The following is a 19,767-nucleotide window of genomic DNA, read 5'->3' on the forward strand; positions in this document are numbered from 1 at the left end:
CTAATGATGTATCCTCTTACATGAATGTATGCAAAAATTATTCAGCCATAAATTTAAATTTGCATTTTTGAAAAATAAAATAAAATAAAATGCTCAGACTTTCTAAAAATAGTTAAAACCTCAGATAGGTTGAGATCTTTTAGAACAGGCTAGAGAGACATCTTTCAGGAAAAACATACCTAGATGATCTTACCTTGAAACAAGGGATAGAGTGGATGATATCTTAAGGCCTCGTCCAGCCTAATTTTCAACAATGCCATGAGTCTACTATCTTAATTCAACATCTGGAAAATTCAGAATCAGAATCAGACACTGCAAGGAAATGGGGTGTGGAGAGGGAGGATGGGTGGCAGGTGGAAACATTCCAACTCACCATGAGCTTACACAAGTTATGAACGAAAAGATGGCACCCTGCAGTAGGATCAGGTACACTTGCAAGTAGGATCAAGTAGGCTTGTACTCCAGCCTCTCAGAGAGAGCCATCAGTGACCAGAGGCAACAGCTTCCCCAGGGCTGCCGGGGAGGTCTGCCTGGTGCAGCTCGACTTGTGGAGCTGCAAGTATGGTATATATACTGCTGTAAAACTGAGTTAACAAGAAAGTGGGCTGGTTGTAGAGGAGGTGTCACACCTGCTTCAGACACAATGTGCTCCGATGCAACTGTCAGGTGTTTCAGTGATGCTCTCTATGTCCCAGGGCTGGGATGTCCCAGGGCAGTCATGTCCAAGGCACTGGAGTCTTAATCCATTGAATTCAAAAACAAAATTAACCCTGACTTCAAAGTAACTTGTAACATTTGTATCATCCGCTGGATATAAGCATCCTCTATTTGCAGAAGAGTAAATAGAAGTACAGATCTTTATGTATTTAATGCCAAATATACTGAGCAAGACAGTGACAGAGATACATGCTGCTCTATTTTAAATATGTCACATTACCACATGTCTAACAGCTTAAACACATTTTTTTTTTCTGTCAGGCACTAATTCTTGAGTCACCTGTTACTGAGGAAATACATTTCTAGATTTTTTTTAACCTGCAAAGATCAATTCAGTTATTGTTTTTCAGCTACATTATTATCAATTTAAAAAAGAGCTCTAGAAAGTGTTTACCCAAGCTGTTTTCCTTGAGGAAAAAAAAAAAAAAAAGATCGTACAAATATATACCACAATTGCTTTTTGAAATGGACAGTGCTCTGAAGGTGGAAATTAGGAGAAAATAAGGTGGCAAATACATGTTTTAAATTGTATTTCTTATTTTTATTTTAAACAGTTGAAGTTAGACAGAAGGTTACCCCACTGCTAAATGAACACTAAATGAACACTAAATACTGCATTCAAGCATTGCTTGGGAAAACTGATAATCTGATATACAGAAAACAATTTAATGATTAAAGATAAAAACTGCATGTTCCACAGACAGCAAGTGGACAGATGGATGGAAGGCTTGGACGAGCTGTTTGATGGCCTCCCACCATTTGTTCTGGTATGCCAACTGGTAATTATTCTGCAGAAAACTATGTAGATCCAGACTGTGTTTTGTCACATAAAATCTATACAATGACACGGGTCATAAACAATTCTGTATGCACATCTACATTGGATTTATGAAAGAAATGACGTAATGACATGTCATTGTAATTTTGAAGATAACAGAAGCATAATTGTATATAGTAATGTGGTTACATCTGGTCAAACTGCCACATGTGCAAAATCAGAAGACCTACCATGCCAACTGAAAAAATAATGCTGAAATATATTAATAGTCTATATTACTTCGTCCAAATGTACTTGCAGTTATAATTCCAGCTATGGCCCTTTTGTGTCACAGTGCTAAAATTCACAGTCCTGATACTGAACTATGTTTTCAATCAGCTAGCAATGTTTTAGCTACATTTTCTTCTGACAGAAGAAAATTGTGTATGCCAGTTGGGTTTAGCTGAAGGTCAGCTACAGTTCAGTGCAATAGCCCTATCTATGCAATCTGTTGAATCATTATCATGATTTACTTTGCTGATATTGTTTCCAGCTCATCAGAAATCATATGGAGGTAGTGAAGAGCGCTGATGACCAGTTTGGTTACCAACAAATGATCCAAACTGTCACTGAATTTGAGTATTTCTGATGAGATAAATAGGGCTCCACAATGCACATTTTAAAGCAATAGCTAAATTTATAGGGTAAATTAGGTAGAGCAATCCCTTTTTGACAATAACAAATTATTTTCATGCTGCACAATGGCTTCCAGCTCCTCCTGTTTGTTGCCTTTGCTGTGTGCATTGGCATAGATGCACTTCAGCTGAGTTAAAGATCCTGTCACCTTTTGGTGGGGGAGAAGACCTAATTCCTATGTGACTGTTCTCAGACACTTTCGTGATTTCTAAACCATCAATATCCCTTGTGCCTTTGCTGCTTCATGGCTCTCCTTCTGCTACCTCCACTGGTATGGCAGACTGAAGGACCTTGCTAGCACACCATCCCACAAACACTGACATACCACCCCCAGGCTTATCTCCAGAAAGTCTGGTTTTATACCTCCCCCCTTTCAAATCTAGTTTAAAGCCCTTTCAATGAGCCCTGATAACTCCTATGCAAAAATCCTTCTCCCCCTTTGAGACGTGTACCTTGTCTGTTGTCAGCAGGCCTGGTGTCACGTAAAATGACCCATGATGAAAAAAAATCCCAAAGCCCTGCCTGTGACACCAGGTTCAGAACCAGATATTGATCTGCTGGCTCTTTCTGTTTCTCCCCTCACCATTCGTTGCAACTGGAGGGATAGAGGAGAACATTATTTGTGCTCTGGATCCCTCAACCAGTTGTTGCAAGTCCCTGAAGTCTCACTTGATTGTTGTCGGACTTCTTTTCGAACTTCATTGCTGCCTGCCTGAAATAAACGTAATGGGTAATATTCTGAGGGCTGCACCAAGGTAGGAAGCTTTCTTTCTGTATCTCTAACCTGCGCCCCAGCGACGCAGCTGCCTTCCCTATTTAGTGGGTCCAGTCTGCATATTGGGCCTTCTGCTCCCTTCAGAAGGGAGTCTCCTATCACAGTAACACAATTTTGATGCAGGCCATAGGCTGACTTAACCTCAGCAACACCTCCAAGATGAACTGTCATCCTCATCATCATTATTCTGCTTCACTTGCAGAGCCACATAACTATTGCACCTGGGAAGGTGGGGTATTCACTGAGGAGATATCTGGTGTGCTAGGCAGTAACTTGTTGCTATTGCCCCTTATCCTTAGAGTCAGCGTGTTCAGTCAGGTGGAGAGATAATAGAGAATCCTCCATATCATGCATCCTGTCTGCCTGTTGGGCCTGTCTCAGGGAAGGCAAGGAGTGATTCCAGTACTCTGTCACCCTCTTGCCCTCCCTGATCCTCTTCATCCTACTCACCTTCTTTCAGAGCTCTGTCACTAAGCAGAGTAGTGCCTCCACCTGGGTGCACCTCCCACAGGTGTGCTTACTCCTGCCATCTGGTGCTGGCATAAGAGCAGGGAACGCCATGCACCTAGGTAGTGACATGTTTCTACTAGAGCTCTGTCTGGGAAGCTGTAGTAGTTTTAGTGATTGCAGAGATCAGAGAGGCTGTGGTTTTCTGCTGGGTAGATACCGTCGCTCCCTGGTCAAGCTAGCAAAGCTTTAGCACCTTCACTGTTGTGTGAAGGATTTAAGATGGAAATAATGTTAATAACACACTGATGTCTTAGTTGTTGCTGAGCTGTGCTTACCCTAAGTCAAGCACTTTTCAGCTTCTTGTGCTGCCCTACCAGCAATGTGGCTGGGAATGTACAAGAAGTTGGGATGTGGTTCAACCAGAACAGCTGACCCAAACGGATCTAGGGGATATCCCATATCATGTTCAGCAATAAAACTGGGGACAGTTGGCTGGACATCAGTTGGCTGATGGTGTGCAATTGCATTGTGCATTGCTTGTTTTTTAAACATTTAAAAAAATGTTATTCTTTCTTTTTTTTAATTAACTTGTCCTTTTCTCAACTGACAAGTTCTCACATTTTTTACCTCTGTCAGCTCTCTCCACTATTCTGCTTGTAGGGTGGTGGTGAGTCAATGGCTGCGTGATGCTTAGCTGCCTGCCAGGTTAAGCCACAACACATAGTTAAGCTTAAAATCATAACTATTAGTCTCATGTTAGTCTAAGAATTGTCTAAGTGCTTTTCTACTGGTCAGAACTACTTAGAGGATAAAACATTTCTTTTTCTTTAATTTAATATGTCCATGTATTTTAAGAGGTAATTCTGTTTGCTAGTCAGATGACTGTCTATCTTTATATACACAATGGAGGTGATCAGAAATTGCAGAATTGCACAACTGCTTTTTCCACATGGACATTTGTCATATTGCACTGCATCCTGTATGCAGTACTTCATGATGGGTTTTAATATGAAAAACACATACCCAGAGACTTGCTGAAAAGTTAAGAGAAAAATAGGTGCCCGTAGCTAGTCTAGTTCTGACTCCGTTAGAGAAACAGCAATGTGAGTTGCAAGCATACACAAGTAATTTCAACCACAAAGCTGTATTCTTTTCACGAATTAAGAAAAGCTACAGGTTGAGCAATTCATAGTCATTTGCTTATTGACTTTCACCTCCTCTTCAGTTTAGGAGCTATTTTCCATGTAGTTGGCTTAAAAATATTTCCCTTACTGATTTTTGTTTTTGTTTTTTTTTCTGCTAAATATATTTTTTCTGAGTTTGGGATGCAGCTTTTCTGTCAACAGTCCATCATAAAAGCTACAGATTTTTAATCTAACCTGATGTAATTGGATAGATGGATCATCTTGCAGATTTGCAAGATGTCCATTTAATGGATAGTCTAGACTTGCAATCACACCTGGCCTGAATAATTGAGTTCTTAATTTAAAGTTTTCCTAGTCAAACATTTTGCATGAGGTATATTAGCCATTACTTTCAACTGTTAAAGCCTGCTATTGTTCAGGCCATTTTCTTTTTTTTTCTTTTTTTTTTTTTTGGCAGAACTGAAAAAGATCGTAGAATGAGTCAAAACAAACTCATTCTTGTAATGATTCGCTGAAAAGGGAGATTTTCAGTGAAAGTTCTTCTGTAATCTTGTCTATAGTACTATAAAATTCAATCTTTGAATAAGGAGCTGGTAAAACAGTGGTCTCCAGGCAGTAAATTAAGTCACTAGAACCTTAAATAGATTACTTATAGGAAACTGACTAAGGAAGCACATGTCTTCAGGCACAAGATGGAAAGACCTTACCCTGGATCAGACACATCTTACAGAAGCATTTGGTGCCAGAAGATAATTTAATCTATTAAAAAGCAGTAAGTCAAAGCAGTTACAAGGTACAGGAAGATATTGCATGATATAAATAATTGAAAATAAATTACTTCTGTAGTATATATCAGACTTCAAACATTTTTAACATGTAAAACTGAAGAGAGGTATTTCTTTTCTGCCAAGAAGATTGAAAATGCATGATTTGATGGCAGGAATAATAATAAAAATGTGGTCCTGCAGAAAACAGTGCCCATAGATACAAAGATGTGGGAATTACAGGCATCTCTGACTTTATACACTAAAGAAAGAGCAGTGTGAGAGAGACTTCTGAATGCTGGAAGTGGACAAAACTGTGGCTCTACACTCTTTAATAAAGAGAGGGCAATTGGATGAAGCAGATGAATTATGAAATACAGAACTATTTCGAGTGATGAAAACCTTGTTTTAAACTTGTTTGGAGGGTTTAAATTAGATGAGCCCTGTAATATAAATGGAGTCATTCATGCATATTTGACATTTTAAACTGCAGCAGCACAAAACAGGGGTTATTGATACATCAGTAAGAGTAGGTTCTTTGTTGCTTGCCCAATAATTGCATTTTACATTGTCGTTTCTTGGATGTATTATAAAATTTATATTTTTTTAGGATTTATGACATCAGCACAATTAATCTTTCTCAGATCTTGAAAGATAACTATATATGTTTGTCTGCCAAGAATATCGTTAAACACATTAGAACATCAAAAGTAGTAAAGTTAAACATTTTTTCAAACTGAGTTTTCCTTATTTCTTGAAAGTTGGGCAAAATTTTTATTTGATTTATTACATTTCCTACTGCTGTAGGACTGTGTTAAGCCACTGTGCTCAGCATACTGTCTATATCTTCAGACATTCATTATTAGTCAGAGAAATGCTTGAAATGCCTCAAAAGATGTACAATGGTCAAGGGGTCAGAAGTTCAGATAGTCACTCAGGCCTTTGTTCTCCTTCCTCCCATTTATATACCGAGTGTACTGGGGAGCTTTTGATTGCCTTCAAAAAGAACTGGCAGAAATGCCCTCACAAACCAGACAGACCTTCCCTGTTTGCCAGGGTATGTATTCCCCTCCACCCCTCCTGATCTGTCCTCAGCTTTGCTGACCTCTACAAGGCACACTTGTAGATGGCAACTGATGCTTATCCTCATGCTGCTTTTTTTCCTGTGCCTGAATCATCACTCAGAAGAAGCCCATGATGAGGTTTCAGCAGTCGTAGCAGCCTCAGGTGGACCAGGTCAGTAATAAAGCTTATGCTACAGAATATTTGCCCAGAACTGAATTCACCATTATACACACTTCCCCTCTACTGCCCCATGGGGAGCCACAACAAAGCTGCCTCAGGCCTTGAGAGAGCAAAAAGTTCTTTTTGGAGGTGGATGGGAGCTGGGTCAGGTCTGATTTATAAATTAAATGAAGTCAGCAACCAGTCTAGCTGAAAGTCAGCTGAAACCCTTAATAGGGTAAGTAGGATACCAACAAGAGTGTAACAGTGTGAGTGAGAAACTTGTAGTGGCTTCACTTGATCCCAGTTTCTAGCACCTGCTGCCACCTGTCCCTCTCTTTGAGTGGGATTTGCAGTCCTCGCTCTAATGAAAGCTTTTAAAGAGTGAACATTCTGTCTGCACTCATGAAATGTCTTTCAGCAACTATTAATTAAACTACATGGTAAATCCTTCATTGTTAGTCCTCGGAGATAAATAGTATGGGGAGTTGAAATGAAAGTCTGACTTGGGAGTAAAATTAAAAAATAAGAGGAGGAAACTTCAGTTTGAACATCCAGAATTCCAGAATAAATTTATTGGTATTTTAGGCTGTTTCTTCTCCATGTAAGAATGAATTAAACTTCATTCCTTAAAGTACAATTTTATGTAATACTGGATCTATCTGAAAATGTGGGAAAGACATGAAAGACTTTGTAAAATTGTTCTTCAATTTGTCAAAATTACAACTAGTCTTAGAGCTGGTCAAATAATACAAATAGGGGATAAGGGTTGCAAAAGGTGATATTTTCATTTATGTTTCCCTAAACCAATTAAGTTTCAAAACTTTTACCACACACTGAAGTGTGACAGCCATTTCTTTTTAATGGCTAAGACTCAGATGATGCCTGGAGCTTGCAGCAAACTTCTGTGTCATATTCCCTTCTGTTGCTTTGCAGTTGTATTCTCTGTAGCTTCACAGTCATTTCTTGTACTCGAACTGTGTGGTAAAGAAAACTTTTCCTTAGTTTCCATCTCATTATCCTCCTCTTCTCAGCATCCTCTCTGGCCTGGCCACACATCAAGGAAGACCATGCTTTTATTTCACAGGGAGCAACCTCAACAAGTTTAGGAGGAAGCTAGATATCAAAATGCTTAGCTCAGCCAAGGAAGAAAAAATTCACTTACGTTATGTACATGCAATTCAGTGGTTCTTGAGACAAGAGTCTGGGTACCAGTCAGAGGCTTGGCAGGCTAAGCAACTAGTTAAGAATGGTTCATATTAATGTTGCATGCTTAAGATCTGCCTAAGAAGAAATGCAAGTGCAAACTTCTCCAGAAGAATGGACAGCCCTCTTCTCACAGGGCCTCTGCTCCAGCCCTGACCAGCTCAGTACCCTGCTGAACTTGCATCTGTTTGTTCATGCCTTGTGTGAAGAGGGTCCCAAAACTGGACACTGTGTCCAGACATGGTCTCATGAGTACAGGGTAAAGGGAGATGTTCCTATCCCTTCATGGACAGGCCATGCTCCTACACCTGGGAGCTGCCATTTCACACCTGGTTCATAGGGCTCCAGGGCTCCAGTGCAGGTAGGTATTTCCTTAGGGTTTTCAAAGGGAAGTAATAATTTACTGCAAACATATGTTTTTGAGGAAATATGCAATCATATGAAAATCAGAGTGGGGTCTAGGAGGAAATGTTATTTGCCCACCACAGAAGGGATCACAGAAATAAACATGTTTTGTGCAACTTTTTAATTAAAGGGTGCCTCTTCGTGGTGGGATTGATTCCCTGAGCAGTAAGCTCTTCCCAAGCAGACCAGCTGAAGGATGGTATCCCCATAAGGCAATGTTTGCAGTTCAGACTTCCCTATTGAACACACAGTTTATCTTCCACCCACTGTGTTTTCTATAAACACTAAACAATTTGAGCAAGACTGAATTTTCTTTTCATGGCTATTGACACCCTGCTGTATTGCAGTGGTTTAGAGGTGATTTTGCATTCAAATGTGAGTCTATACCTGAGAAGAAGTTGGTTTTCCCTGCTTGTCTCATGGAGGAAGAAGAACACCAAATCATTTGGTCACAGCTCAGTCCCTGCAGTGCATTTGGGACAGCAAATTACATACTGCTTCCTTGTCTAGACTTTATTTTGAGGACGTAAGTCCCAGTAGTAAACAAATATGGGCAATGCCTATCACAGCTATTGGAAGGACTAAGCAGAAAAAAGTCCTGAATTGAGTGATACACTTGCAACAGATTCCCATTACAATGAAAAATAAAATAAAAGACACAGCTGAAAAGAAAAGGGGGGGGGGGGGGGGGAGGGGGAAGGTAGTCATGTCTGCTGTAATTCTCTCCAGATTTATCCTTGTGTTAATCGAATCTGATATTAATGTGACTGAAGAAGCATAAACTCACTAAAAGAAATTAGGAGAAAGCAAACGCCCTCTGTGACGTTTACTTTTCAATTGCTCATGATTTTGAGTTGAGATGATCACTTGAAAAAAAAATCAGTAATTTCTTGGATACAGTGCAAAATCCTGACACGGTGGTGGAAAGGAAGACTGTAAAACCAACCAATTTTCTTTCCTTGTTAAAGAATAAATGATTATACAATGATTCTTCAAGCCAGTCCATACATCAGATTTTAGAAAATTAAAACTGTAGTCAAGTATATAGTATAACTACTGTTACCATGGTAATCCACTAAGCAGCTCCTATTTACCCTGAAAGTAATTCATTCATATGATACGTGTCTTAACATCAGCTTTCAGAAATACTTCATATTGATCTACAGAATATGTTGCATTGTTAATCGAAAATTCGTTACTAACATTAAACTTCTATTTTATATTGTAATAAACCCATATCAAAAGGTGCAATGCTAGGCTAGATTACTGCTATGAGAAAAGCTTTTCTCTCTCATAGGTATCTCTATAGGTTGCTTTGCAAGCGTGAAAAGCATTTATTAGTCTGCACCTTTGCGGGCTGGGAATGCACAATATGCTGCTTGCTAGCTGCTAGGTCAAGTATCACTGAGGTGATGTTCAATGCAGAAAAATAGAGATCATCAAGATTTTAATACTAAATTGGTGGTTATGTGGTTTCCTACTGGTTATCTGTACAGTTTAATTTAAAAATGAAATGTTAGAACTCCTCACTCAACATCACACTACTGCTGTGCTACTTGAGGAAATTTTGTTTCTATGGTAACTGCTGAAGACTTTTTCATAGGCATTGATGTCACCAACAGACTAAATTTAATTACAGTACATGCAAACCATTGAACCATTGATTTCTTTCATGATATTATCTGGAACAATAATGTAACAGTTACAATCACAGTGAGTATTTTAGTACACTAAATAAACATGTACAGAGGGGCAGCTATAGGTATATTTCCCAAAATATACATAAATAGAAAAGCTTTTGAGAGGAACATATTAATTGGCTCTCTCCACTGACAGGTGACCAGTTCCATTTTAGGTACACTTCAGGAGTGCGGGAGCAGTAGCAGAGCAATTCTGCTGCCACCTCCGAGCCAGCAATGAGATGACGATAGTGGAGAACTTCAGGGACTGGCAGACCCGTTCTTCAGAGCAGTGTGTTTTATAACGGCTACACAGCCTGTCTCAGAAAAGAAATGAGCATTATGAGAAACATTTTGTCAATGAACTGGAAGACACTAATGCTTATAATCAGTAAAAGTCAGACCATAGGACAGAGGGATTTTTCAAAGCCTTAGACTATTTTAGTCTGTTTGTCATAAGCAAAACTCTAGATCAGCGACCACTTCCCTTTCTCAAAATGAGAACCTAGAAGCTATCAATCTTCCTGTAAAACAAGGTTTCAAGAGAAGATAGAGACAAATGTTCTAAAGGCTTCACCTTTGATATATTTGCTTGGGTCTGGCCAGCCCTAGCCTGTTAAGGATTTGCTTCTCATAAAGAGGCAGCATCTTACCACTTTCAGACTCTGATGACTGAACCTAGGACATAGGTTCAAAGCCCGATGTACTGAGATAGTGTCTTTTAAAACTTTGACCACTGTCATAGGATCATGTTTTAATTCTATCTGCAGCTACACTAAAGCTATCATTTTTGAGGGAGTTTGCCAGAGCAAAGTTTCCCGAATGATTTTTTTTTTTTTGTATAATAGTAATCAATAACTTAACTTTCTTTTTAATTTTCAGACCATTGTCTAGGAAAGGGAATTATAGAAACTAGGTGAGTTTCCCGTGTCAGTACTTTCTGTTTCTTGTGGCTCCTCATCCTGATATTACAGGGAATGATGGTGTGAACAGCTACCTATAGAGAATTCCCAGTACCATAAGAAACTACACCTTGCCTAGAAAAAACTCTTCAGTTAAATTATTAGGTGATGTTACATCATATCAGATGTTTAGAAATACATTTACCAAACATTAACTATGGCTTCTGTGATTCCCTTACTGATGTAAGAGATCTTTGTATGTAATTGTGAGAACTTCTAGATACTATAAAATCATTTTGCCTTTCCAGAAACAAATGCAGCAATTCCTAAATATAACCTATAATCTAGTTATAAAATTGATTGGGGGTAACTCTACAAATATGAATAGTGCTTACCTTTACCTGGAATCCTTATATTTAATTCTTCTCACTTATTCTTCTCATTCCTTCTTGGAAATCTTTCCTCTTTGCTGAATTCTTGCCATATGTAACAATATTTATAGTACTCAGGATACAACACAGGTTGCAACAGGGAACTGTTTTTGAGAAGGATCCCTGAACCCAGGCTACAACGTTTGCTGAAACATATTTTAATAAAGAGCAAATATTTATAAATATGATGTCTTCTGCTGTTGCCCATCTTGAAGTACCTGCAATATCTCAAATGTGATATAATTAGATAGACTGGGATTGTTTACAGCAAACTGATTAAAAGATGTAAATATAGCAGAAGCAGAGAAAATATATGTGTATATATATATATAAAATTGTAGAGACTAATTCCTGTGTGTGTATGAAACGTTTTGCAAAAGAAGTGAAAGAAAGCCTTAATTTTGTACACAGAGCTGATCCTGAGAGATAATTATGAGATAATAAAGATGGAGCTATTTTGCTTCTGTTGCATTAGCTTGTAAAGGATTTATTTGCTTGCTTGTTTTTACTATCACGTTGGGGTGAAAAGCGTGACAAGCGCTTCCAGGAATATAGCTGAAGTATTACAGGGAAGCTTTTGACAGGGAAACAACTAATAAAGAAATCATCTCAGGACAGTATTAGAGAAAGCAAAGCTGTTGCTGATACACTAAACTCTTGTGCATTTTGTTTTTAACAAGGTAAAATTTTCACAAGATAAAAGGAAGGAAATGGATACTTACACAGTACAGCTGGAAACTCTGGTACCATTATGTAACTTGAAAAATATATGAGACTCCTATTAAGATGGCAGGATATGTGATTTTAGCTTCTGTGAGAAATGAAGACACAGATCCCTGGAGAAATACCTCCAAATAACAAAGACAGCTGTATTGTCCATAGGACAGGTTAAATCTATAGCAGCCTGTAAAACAGAGCAAATACACAGGACTGTCCACAGAGCAGGGCAGAAGCAATAACCAATAATGCCCAGTCTTTGGTGCGAGGAGACTCAGTTACCACAGGCTGTCATGCTGCTATCTTTGGGATACAGGCAAAAACAATAACAAGTTACAGTCAATTCAGCGACTGAGAGTTTAAAGATGTACAGCAAAGGGGAGGATGCCCACAGAACATTATTAGGCACTCAGGTTCTCAACGTGCCCACAGCAAGGGGGACTGCCTGCCGTTTGCCCACCATCGCTGTAGCCCTGACTTAGAACAATGACTCCTTTGATTTACAGTGGGTTGTGGAGCCAGCTGCAAAGCAATGCTAGCCCTGTAGCTGGCCACAATTTCAGACTGAAGAAATGAAGCCAGGTGCTAATGGTGCACAAAAAGCTATTCTAAAGTACTTGATAAGAAACCCAGTGAACCAGATATGTTGGGGTTTGGAGTTTGTATAGTTTTGTTACAACAGCTATGAAAAATAAAGCAAAAAGGTAGTAACTTCAGAAACTAGAGGAAAAAATCTAGGTCATAAGAAATAGACCTGGAGGAGGCATCAAAATGTACACAGCTAGAAAGGTAAATGTATTTGCAGCACCATTGCAAACATTTTTGTCAGGGCAGCAGGTTAGCTTTTGCAACATGGAATTGATCTTCAATTACTGCCCAGTGCACAATTGTCACAATATGTATATTGCAGACAGTTTTGTGTACAGCAAAAGAAACCTTACTGCAACACTTGAAACAATGTGAATCATATCTGTATTCACAGCTACTTTGAAATAAATATGAAATAATTTGGCAAAAGTCATTGTAATTATTCAAAGCTTGTGCTGCTGTCAAACAATTCATGATGTATGAGGTTTAGATCAATTTCTCCTGTCATCAAGGACAAGCTCAAGCTTTTAGAGAGAATTCCTTTCTCTTTTCTCCATTATGTATGTAAAATAAATATTAATTATGTATGTAGATTCATTCTAGTCAGAGCTGGTTGAGTTATTTTACTACTCACATAAAGAGTGGGTCAAATTCACCTGCACTTTGGTGGGGTCAGATGGTTATAAATGAGAACAGAAGCTGGCCCAGCAGGTAGCTTAGATCAGTATTTACGACATCCTAATTTACCCTGTTCACGCTATGGCTGCATTGCAGCCTCTTGAAAGTTACACCCTTCAAGTAATTACAACCCCAGAAAGTCTCTTACCCATCTAATTTATACACGCTTTTTCCTATTGGCTTCAATAGTGCCAATAAAATCTCGTCTCAACTGTGCAAAACAGCACAGCATTGAGCTTGGCCTGCTGCCAGCACAGGGAAGCCTCATTAGCTGGGCTGCAGCATCAGCCCGATACAGCTCTGCTTCTCCTGGCCCAGCTTCGCAGCTCAGAAGAGCCTTGCCCTGCACCCTGCAGACAGCTCAGTTTGGTTAGCAAATCCCAAGCCCACCACTGCTCCAGGGCCTGAAGAGAAGGCTTAAGCTTGTTGCAAAGTATCCAGCTCCAAAGATTCAGCCAGGGTTGTTTCTGAATTGATTTATGCCTTGCATATATTTGTTTTCATGTAATGGCATCCATGTATTTTCTGTCTTCAATTAAGCATAATTAGCAGATGAATTCATGTATGACAATATGATTGTTTAGCTTTGAAGCCTACAATTGTGGCAGTCCTCATATGCATTTAATCTTCAGCACTCTGTAAAGTACATTACTAATAGTTAGGAATGGTTCATTTTGTCACAGAGGCCTGTCTTCAAGTGTCTGTTTTTATCTTAGTGTGGGACTGGAAGGAATCCAGGATGCTTCTTGTTAATTACTATACTAATTTGTTTAAAGTTAGCACCAGTCTTTCTTCCATGCCTATTACTTTTGTGTATCTTATAAGCAAACCCAAACTTTGGTGGACCCCGAGGATGTTTTCTTTACTCTCTGAAAGCCAGGTTGTCCTCTTTGTGCACAAGTGGTCTAATTATGATGTATTAGAGGAAGGGTAACACCACTGCCACTTGCTAGATATTCTTCGAAAACAGTGAGTTTGTCACAGATACTTTATGTTCAGGGAATGGCTTCCAGTGCTAATCGCCATTTTGTCTCAAACAGAGATGGTGATCCCAGCTGTGTCCAAGTGATGGCTCCGTTTCATCCCACCAGAGGCACGAAAACCAGGACTGGGTATTCCAGACCCCTGATCAGATGAATACCTTCTTTTGTGGGTGTGGGTCCTTGTGCTTCTCGGGGTGGTTTGCTGATAATATAGTCAATTATCTGTTTACATCCGTCACTCCAGAAAATACTGAAGTGTGATGGGATCATTTCTTAATCCTCTGCACAATTCAGCACTCCCCTGAAAGAGCGCATTTTCTTGATTTAGCTGTATAAGGCTATGATCTCTAGATGGGACAATAACACATCTGACTACATAATAAACTCCAATGATTTGTTAAAATCAGTATGAACATTGAAAACTATTACATTTTTGCAAGCACTTTGATTAGTTTCACATGTTTTGTTCCAGGTTTCCTCCTTACATTGTCTAGAGAAAAACAGCGAAAACAAAAAAGTACTGCATTAGAGTACATTACATGCAAGAAATGAGTACCTACAGAAGTGATTATAAGAATGAAGGGAGAAGCAGCAGAGGTCTTCTACATATTGCCTGAAACACTACCCAGAGTGTAATTTGAAAAAAAAATGCATATCAAAGATTATGGTCTTTACTCCCTATAACCACATTATTTCCTATCAGTTAATTAGCTGCGTTTACCCACATGTTCTATTTTTACTGAGACCCCTTGTAATTGAAATTCACATCATCTATGTAATTTTTAAAGATGATGACTGCTATTTTAGTGAATGAGACATAATGGTATATGCTCAAATTTTATACTGCACTAATGCTATATTTCGTTAATAAATGAATTACTTCATTGGAAATAACCTCTGCAGTTACAATGAAAATGCAGGTAATGTGATTCTGGGACATTTGAATCATCAGCTATGCAACAGTTACTGTTATTCATTAGAGAGCATCCAGAAGTAGTTACATGTGTAAACTGGCAAAATAAATAAATAAATAAATTCTATGATATTAACTGTTTTGCTGTCATGCAGGCTGTGTCACTTACCACACACAAAGCAAAGTAGGATATACTTTGTCTATAAAAGCCATTTTTGCCCTGTCTTGCAATGGTGGTTTCCCACATACATGAGGTTAGCCTTGTGGCTAACAGGGAGCTCCATCCACGCAAGCTGCAGCAGAGACCACGGGCGTTGTTGACACAAGGCCTGTTTGTGGGAGCCCAGAAAGTGCTGGCTAAAGCTGTGTCTGTCATCCAGCTAGAGAACATTTCACTCCAGGATCCAAGAATGACTGTAAACATAGCTATGCGTTTGCTAAGAGTGCAGCCAGCCTTTTAAGCATTTTCACTGTTTCTTTAGGCATATATCAGCGAGTGAATTATCAAAATGCTAAGTTGGTGGTTTTACAAACCAGTGATAAATCAACACCGAATGTATTCTTTTTTATCAGTTAACTTTTCATCCAATCCAGTCCAGCTGGAACTTTGGCTGCAGCCTCTCTAAAGAATATGAAATAGCCCACACATTTGCAGGTGGGGACTTTTGAGACACTACAGGGTATCCAAAACATCTGTATGAGGCCTGCAAAGATGGCAGGGGACTCATAGAAGACATACACCCTCCTGGGGTGGCAGATGGAGGCCAGAGTGTGCATCTCAAACAGTGACCTCCAGTAACTATCAGGGGAAGCAAGTGGGTAGGAAGCAGCTTCCTGCTTAGAGAAGCATCCCCAGCAGTTAACAAGCAGAGCAGTAAAAATACTGCCAAATACAGCTAAACCCCCACAGAGGGAATACAGGGTTTCTTGCTGATCTACACCAGTATGAAAATGAAGAGCTGTAGATCTACTTTTTCCTGAGGGTTCTTAGAAGAGGTTGAAGACTCCCTTCTCTGCCACTTCACTCTGTGAGGAATTCAATATCTTCTGCTAGCACCAGTTTGGAGTTATCCTAAAATGCAGCAATTCCCACATTTGCAGGTAGGGGTGACATAGCCTCCAGGTAGGCACTGCTTTAACCTGTCAGACCTCTGAGCTTCTCTGGGGCATGTGCAGCTGTAGCCTGTGCTGTTCAGTGTGTGCTTCATATAGCTTCACTTACTTTTCCAGCAAGGGAGTGAAAATCATTCGCCCCCTACCCTTAATCTTGCTTTTTCAGCAGCTCATCCTCTTCAGTCATGCTCAAGTTGCAGAGGCCAGAGATGGAAGGTGTTAATTTGCTGGGCATCTTATTTACAGATTCAGTGCAGAAATGCCATTCTACTGAAAATTGTTTCTGAGTTGTTTGTGTTTTTTAGTTTTTTTTGTTAACTATCACCCAAGCGCAGTGAGGTTGCAAGCTATCTATTAGAAGGAAAAAACGCTGACAGATATAATTAGCTCTAGTCTGTTTAGCTACTTTGTACAGAATTTGGAAAAAGAACATCAAACAGCAGCATTTGGTAACCCTCTGTGCTTATGAACTATTTCTTACTAGGTGTGAGTCTATTTCGCTTACATGTTTGCAGACAAAAATACTGCAATAATGAAGATTATTGGTTTTCTGTCTAACTAAAGAGGATTATTTTCTTTTTAAACCACTATAGTCAGCCTGACTGGCTTCAATTTTGCAGTTAATGTGGGTCACAGTATTTGTCTTTCCCTTTCAACATTGCTGTCTTTATTTGCACAGTTAATCACTGTTTTAAAACTATTTGATTATTTTAGAAGGCTTACACTCTACCATGTATATATTTCCTGTTTCTTTAGCTTTGAAAAAGGGAGAAGAGAGTCCTCAGGCCAGGCCTACTGGTGCCAATGACCAGTCATTCTCAAGAAATCCTCTGGCACGTTCCCACTCCTTCTGCCACATCTCCAAGTACAACAGTGCTGAGATATCTGGAGACAACAGGGATTCAACAGGTGGGATTCAGCGCCAGTTTCAGCCATCTACCATGTAGGCATCTGCTCTGAACAAAGTGCCTAAGCTTCCATTACAGCTTGTGGTGACCTAGGATTCAATTCAGTTGCCTAAACATCATTTTACTTTTGAGACACCAGGGGATAGACACAGTGTTTTCATGGGGAAAACTTGTCTGATGCAGGACCTATGGGCAACCTCTTGGAGAGGCATTTAGAAACTACACAGGATACCCCAGAACTCAAATGGCAATAGATGCTTTAGACCACCACTAACTCCTAAAGGAGACTTAGACATATTGTTCCAATACAGTCTGTAAACACGTTTAGATGAATCTGAAAGCCATTCAAACTTACTAATGAGAAGTCAGAAAAAAAGGGCATTTAGAAAAACTCAGTGCAGAAAAGACACGCTACTTTACTGATGACAATTCTTTTCATTTTGTTACTGTTATTGTTAATAATCTGTATTTTTAAAAAGCAGTGAAAGAAAGAAAGAAAAAGAGAAGGAAGAATGTGTCCACCAGACTCATGATGAAATGGAAGAGAGTGAAGAGCTCACCAAGCCATCTTCAAAAAGCTTGATAGGTCTTCATGGCACAGTACAGAGCTATGTAGATATATTAATTAGTGTTCCAGCACTGATACAAACACGTCTTTCTGAAAACAGTCATGACCCAAACCTGTTATTAAATATTAATCTGAGGTTCTCTGCACCGTGGTACATTGTTTTGTGTAGACTAATCCTAAAACACAAACAAACAAACAAACAAACCTCCTCTGCAGTAAGGTTTATGATTTCATGATGTAAAAGGAAATGAGAGGTACATAATTTTTTTATTGCTCAGGTTTAGCAATATTTTGAACACTTGACTGAAAGTCCTTGCATACATTCTGCCCTTAAGCTCAATGAATTTGAATTGCAACTATGGAAATTCAGACAGACCTTGATTGAATAAAAAATGAATAAAAATTCAGTACATACTTTCACTTATTAATGCTTTCCATGCACTTTCCATTAGTGTTCAAGTGCATGTTCAAAAAATCCTCTAGACTTTCAAATGATTTCTACATAAGTAGGTAGATAAGAGAAATAATTGTGAAGAATTTTACAAAGTTCTTAGGCTTTATTCATACGAATGTGAAGCCTGTGTTTATAACTAAGGAAGACAAATGACAAATCACAGACACAGCACAGATTCTACATCCCTCACTGCTAGGCATGCATATTATGCATATTGACATCATTTAGCAAATCTTCATCATGTTTACTACTGTACAGCTTCAGATTAGTCCATTAACCTTATGCTCACTGTGGAGTGATTTATGATACACCCCCTTCCTTCACAAAATGAAAGACCACATAAATATAAAAAGAAATAAAATAATAATAAAAAAAAACAGATCCCACTGAGTCATGTTAATGTTGCAGTCCTCTGTGCCCTAAGCACTAAGAACAGTCATCACAGCAAAATGTGGGGAACTCCTCTTGCAGTAAAGCCATGCAGTCTGTGGCCCTAGTGATTTGCATCCAATTTTTTACTACAGAGATACATGGATACATGGGAGGAACAACCCTAAGCACCAGGACATGCAGGGGACCCCCCAGTTGTAAAGCAGCTTTGCAGGAAAGGACCCAAGAGTCCTGTTTGACACCAAGTTGAACATGAATCAGCAGTGTGCCCTTGCTGGTAAGAAGGCTTAATGATATTCTTGGCTGCTATAGGCAAAGTATCACCAGCATGTCAAGAAGGTGATCCTTCCCCTCTAGTTAGCATCAGTGTTCAGTTGTGCCACCCACCCATGCCTCTATAATGCCTCTGTAAGACTGACAGTGACTGTTCTTTGATTTGAGAGACAGCTCCTACAGTTCAACCCTGTGTTTGGACTCTAAAACATAGGTGTCTCTGTGTAAGTGTATACTGTCTCTGAGATAGTCAGTGAAGATGGGAGAGCCAGGGCACTACCCAGTAATTTAAACATAGGTCCTAAGACATCTAGATGGCTAATGCCATTTCAGACATCCTAGAGTATCCAGAACAGCAACACAGGGGTGGCAAATATTACAGTGGTAAAGAGACCTCTTCCCCTCAGCCAAAGGAGACTGGCTGAAAAGTTTCACGCATCATACTCAGCCCTGAGGCTGTCAGCTGACCAACAGATTCAATATGGTCCATATGTAAAAATTCCTACTAAGGAAGGTTTTTATCTTCTGAGAACTTCAGCTTTGAGTTTCCAGTGGTAACTAACAGGCCCTGAAATACTGTAATATTTTTCTTCTATTCTGTTTTTCTTTTCTTAGGTTCTACAGGAAAACTGACTGATCACTTGGTCATTGTACCTGTAAATTAATGACTGTTCTGGCCATGGTCCAGAGAAACACTTAAGCATGTGCTTAAGTTCTTACTTTCTTATATAGAGATGGCAACATGCCATTAATGATATTCTGTGCTCTATGTATATGAAAGCTATCCTAAAGGGGTAAGGCACTTTAAACCCACAACCCTGAGGTGCAGTCAGGGAGCAATCAGCATGGATAGGGGAGGATTTAAAGCTAACTTAAGCATCTTTTTATTTCCTTGATTCCAAAGGTGTTTGGATACTGCTGTGATCCTCAAACAATAAAGATACAGGAGTGGCACAGTTGTAAACCATCATAAAATATTGTTTTCTATCAGTCTCTACAGTTACAGGTAATTGCTAAAGTACATGAATGTC

The 19,767-nt window shown here is 39.2% G+C and overlaps 1 long non-coding RNA gene across 1 annotated transcript; it reads left to right on the top strand.

Moving 5' to 3' along the window:
• The first annotated feature begins 6,408 nt into the window (after nt 1-6,408).
• Nucleotides 6,409-18,163, top strand: LOC125185032 (uncharacterized). The gene is made up of 3 exons (XR_007169867.2): nt 6,409-6,540; nt 16,900-17,052; nt 17,534-18,163. It is a non-coding gene; the product is annotated as an uncharacterized lncRNA (long non-coding RNA).
• Nucleotides 18,164-19,767: the final 1,604 nt, after the last annotated feature.

The sequence above is a fragment of the Anser cygnoides genome, chromosome 3 (assembly GCF_040182565.1).
Source record: "Anser cygnoides isolate HZ-2024a breed goose chromosome 3, Taihu_goose_T2T_genome, whole genome shotgun sequence".
Lineage (NCBI taxonomy): Eukaryota > Metazoa > Chordata > Aves > Anseriformes > Anatidae > Anser > Anser cygnoides.